The sequence below is a fragment of the Protopterus annectens genome, chromosome 6.part1, assembly GCF_019279795.1.
Source record: "Protopterus annectens isolate FY-2018-M chromosome 6.part1, PAN1.0, whole genome shotgun sequence".
Taxonomy (NCBI): domain Eukaryota; kingdom Metazoa; phylum Chordata; order Ceratodontiformes; family Protopteridae; genus Protopterus; species Protopterus annectens.
The window spans coordinates 187,119,543-187,133,876 of record NC_056738.1 but is presented as its reverse complement, the minus strand read 5'-3'; the positions used below and the strand labels follow the sequence as shown (position 1 = coordinate 187,133,876).

Here is a 14,334-nt window from a genome sequence, read left to right as displayed (position 1 = left end):
ACATTCAAATAACACTCTCATTTTCTACTGTGACATCACTGATAACACTCTCCTACTGGTGTCATAAACAACTTTTGCCGGAGCTAAAATAAAAAAAAAATCTGGAGAGTGACTCAATAGTTGGGCCAAAGACTGCACATGGGAGGCAAAGTGCAGCTGTGTAACTAAACTTGCCACAAAAGTAGCTGAATAGATCTCTGTTGCAGTAACCCAAGCAATATGGGACATCCTGCCCAGGACTGGCCAGACGGGCAGCTTAAAAAGCTTTAGGGCAGCTTCTATGTGCCCTAGCTAAATGTACAGCATGAGGAGTGCAGTATGAAAATCAATAGCTAGGGCAAAACAGCCTTCTTGCCTCAGAAGAGGAAGGCTACAATTCTGCCAGTATGAACAGGAATAATACAAATCCTACACCCTGGCATTACATAGAAGAAAGGTGGGCATGGAGGAAGAGTGCTGCAACAGTGATCTATTTGAAGATCTACTGTTTGGGAAGTTTACTAACACAACTGTACTATGGTCATCATTTGATCACTGTTGCTGTAACCTACACTATATGGAACAAATACCATGGCAAAGAAAGAGGGGAGGGAAAAGGATCAAAGTTTAGGAGCCCCTGGAGAATAATCCTAGTAAAGTTTGCTCTGGCTCTAGAGGAGGAATCTACTGTGTACTGCTTGGTAAAGGTGTGTACAGATAACCAAGTTGCTGCCTCCAGTATACTTAGAGACCACTCCTTTCTAAAAAGCCAGAAGGTAGTCACAGCCCTGTTAAGAGTGGGCCTTACCTTTGCCTGTCTTAGAGGATTGTTAAGCAATAGCATGAGACAAATCATTTAGAAATGGTCTGTTTTGACACCAATTGTCCACCAACCCCCTCCTTTTACTGCCATGGGAAATGAACAGATTAAAAATCATGAATTTTTTTTTTTTTTTTTGCCCTATTAATGTATGACAAATTCCAGTGTGTGTAAAATTCTCTTCCCTGTCTGTTCTGGTACTAGGACGTAAACAGGGAAATGAAAGGCCTGGCTTAATGTAAACTCTGAAACAACCTTACATATAAAAGGAAGGATTTGTACTCAATTTTATGCTGGCCAAGAAAGATGAGACAGGGATGACTTACCAAAATAACCTGTAACTCTTCTTATCTTGGAGAAACAGCAATGAGTAACACCGTTTTCCAAATAAAAACTTCAGACAGGCTTGGGAGTAGATTCAAAAGGAAACAGTAAGATTTTCCAGTATAAAAATAAGTTCCCAAAAAGGAACCCTGCCTGCCTTCTAGGAGCAAATATCCAAAACTTCTTTCAAAAACACATCAGGAAGGGTAGAAAGAAGAAATCTCTACAGGCAGACAAACAAATGGCCTATGTAATCTTGATAGAAAAAGCAGGGGATAATCACTTGCACATACACTGCAGAAAGTACAGTTGTGCACATTTACCATAAATGTAGATGTTCAAATGTTGCCTCACAGCAAGAGGTTCCCCGGTTCAATTCTCGGCTGGGGTGCCTTCTGTGCGGAGTCCGCATGTCCTCCCTGTGGTCGCGTAGTTTCCTCAGGGTGCTCCAGTTTCCTCCCACATCCCAAAGACATGCTGTAGGTGGACTGGACACTCTATAAACTGGCCCTAGGTGCGAGTGTGTGCGCCTTCTGTGGAAGGTTGGGCGCCGGGCTAGCAACTCGACACTGTAAAACTCCACTATCAATCATGAGCGGACAGGTGACCCACTGTGGCGACCCCCAACTGGGAAAAGCCGAAAGAAGTAGATGTTCAAATGTATTCATTGTTGCAGTCATAACTGATGGGATTTCCTGCCACGAAAGCCATTGGCCAGCCCAATTACCAGAGAATTTTCTCCTCCTCCTGAAGCTGGCAGATGCCCTGATCTGGATTTAAAGGGAGACAGCCAGCGCCATAACAGCAGTACTTTCTTGCTCAAACAGATAGGAGCCCCACTAGAAAGTCACTGAGGTCAAGGGCCTAAGCTCAGAAACTTCAGGGAATCTACAGACAAGGGAAGAACCTGGAAGAAGATAGAGCAGCCACCCCAATCCCATGAGGCAAGAGGGGAAGGAAGGCAGGAAAGAATACAGCAACAGTGAATACACTTGAACATCTACATTTATGCTAAGTGTACACAACTGTAGTATGTTCTTTGTGTTTCACTGCTTCAGTCATACCGATGGGACGACTCGGAAAGCTGAAAAGAGGGTGGATGGAAATAGGAAGAGGAAAGGATGCCCTGCAAGATGGGAATGGCAAACCCTGCAATGGAGATGGAGAAGGATGGAAGGTAATAATGTTTGGTGAAGGCATGAATGGAGGACCACATAGTGGCTTTCAAAATGTCCTTAGTGGCCACCCCTTTTTTTTTTTTAGAAAAGTAGTAGATGTAGCAGTAGCCCTAGTGAAATGGGACTTCACAGGATCAGGAAGCTTCATTTCATGATGGCTATAGGAAAACAAGTTACAGTGGGAAACCTACTTGGAGAATGTCCGTTTAGAAACTAGTCTCACTGCAGAGCTACAGGCAGAGGCCACAATAAGCTGGTCAGACTTCCCGACATTCTTTCTTCTGTCCAAAAAAACAAGTCCAGATAAAGAAGCTGGATTTGTCCCACTCACTAGTTCACTTACAATAGGAGACCAGGCTCAAGTAATGTAAAGCAGAATAAACTTTTAATAAATCCAACAGGCAACATGTAGATAATCCATAAAATACAAAGATAAGCGCTTTCGTCTAGAAAGTCCAAGACTTCATCAGATAAAACATAAAAAATACTTCCTTTTATGCAAAACCAACAGGAAATGACAACATATAAAATGAATGCAATTAACTGAATATGCATCAATACATATAAAAATAGCACAAGAACCCCTGTTTTAAAACCTAAAGCTTCTTTATCTGGACTTCTTGTTTTTTAGTCTGTTCACTTTGTTTCTCTGGTTTGACATGGCCAGTGAAGAAAGTGGGGATTCATCTGCCCCACTCCTTACACAGAACTCGGATTTGGAGACTTTACAACAGGCTGTCTTGAATTTAAGTTCAGTTGTGCAGGGTTTACCGCACAAAGTGAATTCCTTGCTTAGCACACCACCTTCTGACATCAGACCGCACATCAACTCTTCCTGTATGGTGGAAACAGCATTTACTAATCTACGGAACATTCTGAATGATTCTAACATGGAAAACAATGTACAGCGACCTCCTGGCATTAATTTCTCTACTTCTACACATGGAGTTGACTGTTCTAACTCGTCCATTCCTTGTGGCCAACGGAGTTTTTCAAACAGCAGAGGCTTCTTTAGTGGCGGCTTCAGTTCCAACTTTGCAGGACTGGCTTTTTGAAACGATTACATTCGGGGAAAATAATGGACCTAGGACAGACGATGGTAATAATGATTTACCATTATTTAAACAGTTTGATTACAAATTATCTAAGATTAAGCATTTACAACTTGATGACGCTTATTTTATTAAATGTATAAAAGAAAATATTGTACCAAAGGGTTTAAGAATGTGGCGTTACCCTAGTGGCTTGCAGTTTGTTTAAAGAGCTTACTGCTTTGTTTGATCAACATGGAGTTGAATATATGCATTTAATTATAAAACTTAAATGATGTATTAATGAATTAATCGCTTCTGTTACGGAATTAGATAACACTATTTGTGGACATTTGCATTATAGTAATTTTAAATATGAGCATTTGTGTATTTTCAAGAGTATGGACCAGCTTGCTAATTCAATTAAAGCTAGAAAGCTAAAAAAACTTTATGGTAAAGGACTTGCATACCCCAGGCCACCACCCTCCCAGGAATGGGGTAATAAATTCATAGACTATAATGTGAATTCCTCAAATACTAGCAATTTAGACACCCAAAGTAACTCTATGCAGCCTTTTTTAGACCCAGAAAAGTTTCCACCCCTGAGATGTTCGGATCGCCTGAGGAACAAAGGTCCCCCCCAGTGAACAATTGGGAGGCGAACCCTGTGAACTCACACATGCATTGGAACAGGGGAGAGGTGGCGAACAGGGGAGGGAAGAGGTTCTACAACCGGTTATGGAACAGGAATCAACTGGTCTCACATCTAAAATCTTGTACACACCACCAGAGGTTTCTTCTGATGTGACAGTACACCATACCCTACCATTCTGTCATGTTGTCAACTCCCTGGGTGATTTAATGTTTATAACTTTTCTAACATTAAAATTAACACAGAACATTATTATATTTTGCAAAACGTTTAACCTTTGTACCTCCACAATCTATGGATATTTCTAATACATTAATGGGTCCGAGATTGTACACATGGAAATTAAATTTAAAATTTATTTTTAAAAATTCCATCTCTAGTATTTATAACCCTCCACTTCACCCCATTATCCAATTATTTGAAAGTAATTTGTGAATTGGATATTCGTAATTCTAATTTTAAAGGTAGAAATTTTAATGAAAAAGTGTTCTTAGTGAGAATAAAATTATATATGAAATTAAGAATTTTTTTTACACAAGATTAGCATTATGAAACCTGATAAGGGGGTAGGTGGTTAATGGACTGTGAAAATTATAACAGGAATATGTTATTTATACTAGAGGATAAGGCCTATACAAAATCTTTTTTAAATTAATTAAATGGATCATATAACAAAAATAAGAAATGAACTCCAAGCCCTATTTATTGAAGGATCCATATCTATAGATAACCTAGGATAAGAAACAGATAAATAATTGTGGATATCTTATGTTTGGACTACCAAAGTTACATAAGAACCTAAGACAACCACCCATGCGCCCAACAGTTGACTCAAAGGGCTCCATTACTCACCCTTTGGCTAAATAGATACCAAGTTAAAGGAATTTGTGTACAATGAATCATATGTATGTTAAGATTCATGGGTTTTTTTAAAAAGCAATTGATAAAATGCCTTTTAAAGCTACATACATTTTTATAACTATTGATATTAAGGACCTATATTCTGTAATACCCCATGATATAGGGTTAGAATGGTTTACAGAGTTCCTTTATGAAAAAGGTATTGCACATTTTGATGTTTTAGTTTACGCACAACTTATGGAGATGGTCCTTAAAAACAAGTTTATATTATTTAACCAAGAAATATACTTAAAACAAGAGGGAGTAGCTATGGGTTCTGCATGTGGTGGTCTCTACGCCAATACTGTGGTCATGCAATGGGAGAAGACATTTCTATTTCCTTCTTGTTACTTTAAATATATGATATTGTATACTAGGTTCTTGGATGTCATGTTTATTTTATGGGATGGACCTAATGAAGTTATTAATGATTTTGTAACATATATTGAATCCACTACCAATTTTTTAAAGTTTATTTATACCAGCAACTCCAACAGGATTTCTTTTTTGGACATTTTTTAGTCAAAGGATTACCACAATGAGAAGTTTGTATCAAAATTTTTTTTAGAAAGGATACGTATTCTAATTCTTTATTGCATTTCTCTAGCACTCATCCCTTAAAACAAAAGAAGGCCATTGTAAAATGTCAATTTGTGCATGCAGCACGTATGTTTTCTGTTATGGATGAATTTTTAAATGAATGTGAAATTAAAACACATGTTCTTGAAGAGAGGTTATCCTTTTAAATTTATCACCAAAATCATGAATGTAGTTAAGAGGGAGAGAGGTTTCTACCATTCCCATTATCAAGTGATTTCATGGACAATGCTTTTACTACCAATAATACTGATTATAACATTATTGGAGAGAGTAAGGATTTTAAAACTTATTACCGTTTTTACGCAAGATAGTTTTATATTGAAGGATATTTTAGATAAAAATTGGTCCATCCTTAGGCATAAGAATATTAGATCTTTGATAGGCTCACAACCCACCACAGTTTACAGAAAAGGAAAAAACTTGAAAAACATCTTTGAAACTAAAAATGTCTCTCAAACAGTAAAGTAGGTTACATGAATAAATGTGGGAGGTGCAACTACTGTAAGCATGTAAAAGAGGGTAACTCATTTTTTGTTAATATGGAAATTAGGATTCATTATAAAAATACAATTATTGTTCCGAGAAAGTCATATATTGTGCTATGTGTACTTTCTGTTCCTGTTACTATATTGGTAAAACAGACCATAAGCTAAGGGAACTGTATATATATGAGCACCTATATGACATAGGAAAGACACCAACGCATTAAGCAAACATATTATGGAGAATGCTAACCATAATCCAACGCATTAAGCAAACATATTATGGAGAATGCTAACCATAATTTCCAATTTTTTTATCCTAGACAGTATTAACACAGATATAAGTGGAGGGGCTTGGTCATTACTGTTAGGAAAAAAAGGGAGCTATACTGGCAGTTGCGGCTAAATGCAGGCAACTGGCCAGGTAATGCAGGCAACTGGCCAGGTTTGAATGAAGATCTCTATCAGCTCCTTACTGAAATTAAAAGCTATTGAGAGGTAACAAAAGCCCCTGTCTAGATACTAGTTTCTATAAAATAAAAGTACATTTTTAATATTTAATATACATATATTTATATATTATACATTTTTTATGACACTATCTATTGTATTACATTTCACACACACTATTTACATACTCTCTTTAGGTTTTAAAACAGGGGTTCTTGTGCTATTTTTATATGTATTGATGCATATTCAGTTAACTGCATTCATTTTATAGGTTGTCATTTCCTGTTGGTTTTGTATAAAACATAAAAATTTTTAAATGATGAAGTCTTTACTTTCTACACGAAAGCGCTTATATCTTTGTATTTTATGGATTATCTACGTGTCGCCTGTTGGATTTATTAAAAGTTTATTCTGCTTTACATTACTTGAGCCTGGTCTCATATTGCAAGTGAACTAGTGAGTGGGACAAATCCAGCTTCTTTATCTGGACTTCTTGTTTTTTGGTCTGGTTTGTTCACTTCGATTCTTTGTTCTGTCCAAGCAGTAATGCAGTTGCCTATGAACATCCAAAATATGGAAGATTCTTTTCTCCTTGTTTTGAGGGTTAGGGAGAAGGTAGATAAGTGGATTGTCTGGTTTAAAGACATCTGTAACCACTTTTGACATAACAGAATGGTTAGTCCTAAAAGAGATTCTGTCTGGTGGAAAGTGATGAAAGGTTCTGAAACCGTTCTAACCATTATCTAGCCAAAGTAATGGCTAGTAGAAAAGCTGTCTTCCAGGTCAGGAATTTAATATCAGCGGAGGCAGCTGGCTCAAAAGGTGGGATGGTGAACTTCTCCACAATGGAACCGAGATCCCAAGGAGGACCATGAGGTTTCCTTGGGGGTCTAATACTAATAACCCCTCTCAGGAACCGTTTCATGTCAGAATGGGAGAAGACAGGGGGCTAAGTAGGCAGATCAGCTGAAACTGCTGAAGTGTACATTTTTACAGAGGAACAGGAAAATTCTTTTGCAAAAAGTCCTGACAGATATGCAAAAAAAAAAGAGTCCGAGGCATCTGAGCTTGCAGAGGGCTCTGTTCATTTTGACTGCACCATACAGTGAAGCTCTTCCATTTGGCAGAGTAATATTTTCTCGTCCCAAGTCTCTCAGCTTCTTTTAGAATGTCCACAAACTGTTTAAGGGATGCCTGCTACCAGAGGATCAACATCCAAGCTTGTCTATGTGAGAGTGTTCATGTTGGGGTTTATGATGGAGCCCTTGTTCTGTGTTAATAGGTCCACTCCTTGTTCAGAATGATCAACAGAGGATACCAGTGTTGCCTTGGCCAGTCTGGAGTTACTAGAATGACCCTTGGCCCTTCTCCTTATCTTCAGCAGTACCCTGTGGAGCAAGTTGGGGGGGGGGAGAAGCATACAGGAGCAGGTCTGTCCAAGAGAAGAAGAAGGCATCTGTCTTCCAGGCTGACCTTGTTTGGTCCTTAAGCAAAACTTTTTAAAGGGAGTGTTTTCTCTGGTGGCAAAAAGGTCCATCTGTGGCACCCCCCCCCCCACCATTCTTTAGGTATGCCAAGAAAAACTTCCCAATGCAGTTGCCATTCCTGACAAGTCTGACAGGCTCCTGCTTAGGTGATCTGCCCACTGACTTACTGTGCCATGTGGTGAAGGCCTAGGGAGTTTGCAGTTTCCCAAGGGTCCATGACTAGGGAACAAAGAAGGTAACAGTAAGTTTCCCACTGCTTATGTACCACATAACCATAGTACTGTCTCTGTCTTTACCAGGAGTACTCCTGGTTTTCCATTGGTCTTTCAAAAACAAATTAGACCTTTTTGGACTGCCATCAGTTCTTTTAGGTTGATATGTTTGTTCTTGAACTGGGAATCCCATCTGCCCTGAGTCTGGAAGTTGTTGAAGTAGGCTCCCTGGGCTATTTCCAAAGCATCCTTGGTCAGAGTTTGGTCAAAAGGGATGAGCCTGAAGGGAAGGCTTGAGTTGAGGAAGCATGATCAGGCCCTCCAGGCAAACTCTTTCCTAAGACAAGAGAGAAGCTTCTCCCTGAAGACAAGGGCTTGAGAATGCTAGCTCCACACACTTGAGGGACCACTGCAGCTTTCTTTTGTAGTCTGGACAGGGGGATCATGAGGATGCAAGATGCCAAGTAACCAAAGACTCTGAGGAACTCTCTGGCTATGAGGTAGCTCCTGACGAGGACTGTTTAGAAGTACATAGCAAGAAAGTTAACCTTGTCTGGAGGAAGAAAGGCTTTCAGAAGTGAGGAGTCCAGCAAATCCCCCAGAAACATACGGTCCCCCAGGACGGTCTGAAACTTTTGAGTACCGATGGTGAACCCCAGTGAAGTCAGGATGAAGTGCTTTCAGATTTTCTTTAGATCAGTTTCCTGAATGGGGCAGTTGTCTAAGTATGGGTAAATCTGAATGCCCTTTGCCTACAGAATGCTATCACTTGGGTTTAGGCATTTTGTGAAGACCATTGGTGCATTAGACAAGATAAAGGGCAGAGCAGAGAAATGATAATGCCTCACACCTAGTGCAAGAAACTCCTGTGAGATTTTTCTATGGGAATGTGGAGGTATGCATCCTTTAGATCAAATGTTACCAGCATTAGGAGAGAGATCATCGGTAGTAGAAGTGTAAGCATTTTATATTTTGGTACTTGCAAGAATCAAATACGTTTCAACAGGTCCAGAATCAGCCTTGAAGTGCCCTCTTTCTGGGGACAAGGAAAAGCCTAGAGTAAAACCCTTTTCCTTGTAATGAGTTTAGTACTAATTTTAGAGAACTGTGGGTGCCAAGAAGCTGCAGTTACTTTAAGGCCTCTGTCTCTTGATTTGATACAATACCTGGGAAGTCTGATCGATTCAGAGGCTGTTTGAACTGGAGTTTGTAACCTTTTTGAATGATCAATACCCATAGATTCCTAGTAATGAGGGTCCGATTCTTTAAGAGGAGGGACAGCCATCATTCCAGTCAGAGAGGTTAGAGAGGGAGGGGGAAAGGAAGAGTCATAGAAGAGTCACGACTGCTCCCTGCTGGGCCTCTGGTGGCAGACTCCCCCAGGTCTATTGGCATCTGCTTGCCATCGTCTCTGATGGTGGTGCTGCCTTTGACTCCCTTCCTTTTGAGGTCTCCTATGTCTAGGCTTTGACTGGGAGACTAGAAAGGATCAGGGTTTGGTACAGTAATTCCAACTGAAGCGAGAAGGTTACACCTGAAGAAAATCGACCATTTGCATGGGCTTGGCCTTATCCTCCATGTTTGTAAGCATGGCTTCAGCTTTGAGGCTTTGTCCAAAGAACCATCCAAGTGACTGGATTTAACATGTTTACAGAGGGACTGGCTCCTCAGCCAGGCATGTCTTGTAATGAAGGACACTGTAGCTGCTACCCTGCTGGAAGCTTTCAGAGCATCATAGCCACAGTGCAAGGACTGCTTAGCTACCTGAGAACAAGAATTGCATAAATCTAGAAGTTCCCTGAAAAGGGCCTTATTTCAATCCTCACCAATTTTTTTTTCTTCATCTGGTCTAAAATGGTTTCCTTATACTTCACCATATGAAACTGGGAGTTCTGAGCCCTCATAATGAGGCTAGCATAGGTGCAGACTTTCTTTCCAAACCTATCCAAGGCTCTGGTTTGTCAGTTGGCATGGGATATTTGGAGTTACTAGCTTTAGCTCCCTTAGGGCCCTGAGTAACCACTTCTGTAAAATCTCTATCAGCTTTCCAAGGGGCAAGGGGATGGAGTCTGGTTGCAATGAAGACTCCCAACAGGACATCATCCACCACGTCTATGACTGGAGGGATGACAAAAGGTTTATGCTCAGGGAGATTTAGAAATTTCATAACCATCTTCCTGGATTGCAGATAGTCCTATGATTCTCATTTAAAGTGTATGATTCCCATTTAAAGTGTATGTAAAGTCCTCTCAAAAGAGATGTCCTCAGTGGGGGAGGCAGAGGCAAAGTTCTCCTCAGAATCTGAATCCCCATAAGAGGCAACAGATGCACATTCTTCAAAAGGTGGATTCATCATTATCATCATCCTCAGAGTCAGAGTCAAAGAAAATATCCCTCTTTCTTTTACCAAGAGAAGATTCTGGGGCAGAACAAGGGACAGAGGGAGGCATCTGGATCTGACTGTGGAAATCAGATCTTCATCCAACTTAAGTAGGTATTGTTGATAGGCCCGAGTTTGGGAGTGGAAGCCAGAAGGCCTTGACTGAGGTAAGCTGGATGCAACTTTTTTTTTTATGTGAGGCCTTAGGCTTGACAGGGACGTCCACACTAGGGCCGGGATGCAGACAGACAAATTCTGAGGACAGTGAACCAAGGCAATCTCTTGATGACAAGAGACTCTGGATAATCAGTTTTAGAGCAGAAACTAGAAGCCAGAACCTGTGAAGCAGCTCTGCATCCAACTGGTGATCTGAGTCCTTCAGCTTGTAAGGAAGAAGATGGACCTGGTGGCGTATCAGGGTCAGAGGGTACTGCAAAAGCATCTCAGCTTCTTCAACAATCACAGGTCTAGATGAACCGACAGACTGAATGAGTGTTACCCAGTACCCAAAGTTTTGAATGTTTCTTTTTTATGCCCAGGGAGATTAATCTCAGCTCGAAACGTAGACTACATAGTATCCAAAAGGTGCTAGCTACTCGCTAAAACGCTTAGCTAAAATCTCAGCCCTATGATCTACTATTAAAGCGAGCACAGAACCGACAGTTAGTAATGTCATGTCTGGGCCCAAACAAATTTCACAAAAGGAATGAAAGTCCCAGTGTGGTATCTGTTTGCCACAGCGGAAACAGTTATTAACTTTCTCAGACATTAGTCAAGAAACACAAGAAGTTCCCCAGTGGAGTACATAGATTTAGACATCTTCTGTCTCTGGTGAGGACCAACCAATGCACTGACCAGTACTCTGCTTCGGGCTCTGATGGCAAGAAAGAACTGAGGTTATGGTGTCATCTGACTCCCTTATACCCAGACGTCTTGACATTAGTCAAGGTAACCACCAGCTTCAGGAGGGGGAGAAAATTCTCTGGTTATTTGGGCTGGTCAAGGGTTTACAGGACAGGAAATCCCATCAGTTATGATGGCAACAGCAAACAAAAAATATTCAAGAAATCTCAACCTTGAACGGGTCCAGGTTTTTTTTGTGGCACCAACTAGAAAGATTTTCCACCTAACTGTATATGACTTTTAACAGTTTTTTTGGTCTCTCAATACCTGCTGCACATTCTCAGGAAAAAAAAAAGACTACTTAGAGGTACTACAATTCTGTCATCCAGGCAGTCAACTGAAGCACTTGAAGGCTGGGGTGTATAAAACAACCCCTCTATTGTATGATCAAGTTATGAGGGCTTGTGGTAACTGCCTTATGTCATTTTACAAAGGAAGGAGAAGCACTTATGCCAGAGCCAAAAGGCAGGCGCCATAATTATCCTTGGAGAGTCCTTATGCACTTTTTAGAAGAACCCTGGTGATCAAGGAATGGCATACAAGAGCATTCCCAACCATGACAATGAAATGCAGCTGTCTTTCAGGCCTATGTGCCAGGAATTCTGGAGCAGAATTTCTGTTATGGCTAGAAGCATAAACATCTATTTGAGGAGTTCCCCACAGATGGGTCAATTCCTGAAGACCCTCAAATGCAACTTCCATTCCAGGGAGTCTAACCTGGTGCTGCTCAACTACAATAAGTTTTGCTCTGATGAAACTTAGGTAGCTTAGACAGACAAACTTAGTGGAGTCTGCAATTCCTAGGCTACCACAGCTAGTCTGCAAAGGGGATAGGAACCGGTCCCAGATTCTTTAGCTACCACAACAATGTGGTTGTCTATGATTACTAGTAGAGGGCCCAGAGTCCAAAGATGGCTTAGTAAATGAGAAAAACTGCTAGAGACATAATTCCTTCGACATTTATGAGCTTTAATTTGTCTGCTTGTTCCAAAGGCCCTAGACTTTCACTCTCCTGAACACAGCTCAAGCAAAACCTGATGCATCTGTGGTTACAGACGGAGTAAGGTCTGGAAGGGAAAAAGGGAGACCTGGGATGAGAGACAACTAAATCACCCACCACAGTAACTCCTTTCTCAGAATCCCAAACACTGAATTTGAAATGAAAAGGGGTACTGTTGTTGGGTCCAAAATGATCTGAAGAACCACTAAATATTCATGAAGTCTAGCAAAATGAATCATCTGAACAGTAGTAGCCATGAGACCTAGAATACTGAGATATTCCCCATCAGATGCCAAAGCCGGATTGGAAAATATCAGAAACTGTTCTTTACAACATTCCACTTTGTCCTGAGGAAGAAGACATAATGAGGGACACGTCTAGTAGACATCCCAGAAACACTAGCCTGTGAAATGGAAATATTTTGCAATGTTCACCTGAAAACCAAGACAAAGGTTTTTCACAACTTGTCAAAAACCTGCAAAAAATAAGAAAGTCATCTCAATAAGGAAAATGTGAACTACATGCAACCTCCAATGGGCTATTACAGGGGCAGACACTTTGGTTTATCAGCAGTGTTGAGTGTGTTTACAAAGGAGAAAAGTAAAAAAATGTAAACCAAATATAGAAAAATGTAAGTGCCTGAAATCTTTGAAAAATGAAATACGATTCTAAAAGTTTAGAAAGAATGGTTTAGGACAGTTCTCACTATTGTTTCTTTGGCACCAGAAAGATCCTTGAATAAAATTCTTTCCATCTTAGTTCAGGGAAGTAGGTTCTATTACCACCCCACCCCACCCCAATACAGCATCTTACCTAGAATAGGAGGTAACAGAGAAGCTTGATGGACTGGCTGAAGAAAGGAATCCCACTGCCAGATGCAGCTTTTTTTTTTTTTTTTTTTTTTAAATGATTCTCAGAACCAAAATGCCGGATGTTATCTGGTTTCACAGATAAAAGTGAAGACCTAGAAGAATGGGGAGGGGAAAGCACTGTCTATTTTCTTAAACTATCCCAGTTTGGAGAGGAACCACCTTTTTCCTTCTTTGTACCTCTCTACCATTGTTTAAATTTTATTTGCCACCGCCTTGCTAGAAATGCTTATCCTATTTCCTGAAGATGGAACCTGAATTGGAAGAAAAGTTTCATTATATTTTGACAAGGGGGGGGGGGTGAAAATTTTGAGTAACCCTCTGGATTAAATTTCCCCTTTTCTCCCACCTTTTCAGGACCTCAACGGAAAAAAATAACACCTCATTATCTATAGGAGCATTCAGGATCTCAGCTTTGACATCCTCTGGAAAATTCTGAGAAAGTAGCCAAGCAAATCTAGTCACTGACCCAGTGGCAGCTGCCCTAGAAACAGCATCCGCAGTGTCATCAGCACATCTTAGTGAATGTGTGGTTACCCAAGATTCAGGGGATAATGAATTTTGACATGCCTTGATCTTTGATGAAAGGAAGTCAGCAATTACATTCCTCAACTGTGAAAGGAAGGTAACAAAAACAAATTAGCCTGACTGGCTAAAGTGGTAGTAGTAAAAATTTCTTCTCAGCTTATCAAGGCTTTTCCCAGCCTGTCAGAAGGAATAAGAATGGCTAACAGACAAACTGGCAGAAACTGATTCTAATTGAGAAATTACAGCAGGATCACACCTGGTTAGAAAAAAAGGAATGTGTGGGATTGGGGTGTGCTACACAAGTTCAGAGTTTCTGTGAGCAGGTGGCTGTCAGGCAAATGTTGACTGCAAGGAAAGTATTCTCCAACGCTGGCACCATAGGATGAACAGCTGCAGGTTGAGAAAACTCCACTTGTAATAAATTATATCTTTGCTGGAATTCTGGGGATTATTTTTTGTTCCCCCCTTGAAGATTCTGTAAACATCAGAAAGATGCAACACTTCAGGAAGGAAATCTGAAGAATAACTTTCAGAGTCAG

The 14,334-nt window shown here is 40.4% G+C and overlaps 1 protein-coding gene across 3 annotated transcripts in view; it reads right to left on the bottom strand.

Moving 5' to 3' along the window:
- The window catches only part of CSKMT (citrate synthase lysine methyltransferase), a 131,863-nt gene that overhangs the window by 51,172 nt on the left and 66,357 nt on the right, over positions 1-14,334 (bottom strand). The window lies entirely within an intron of this gene.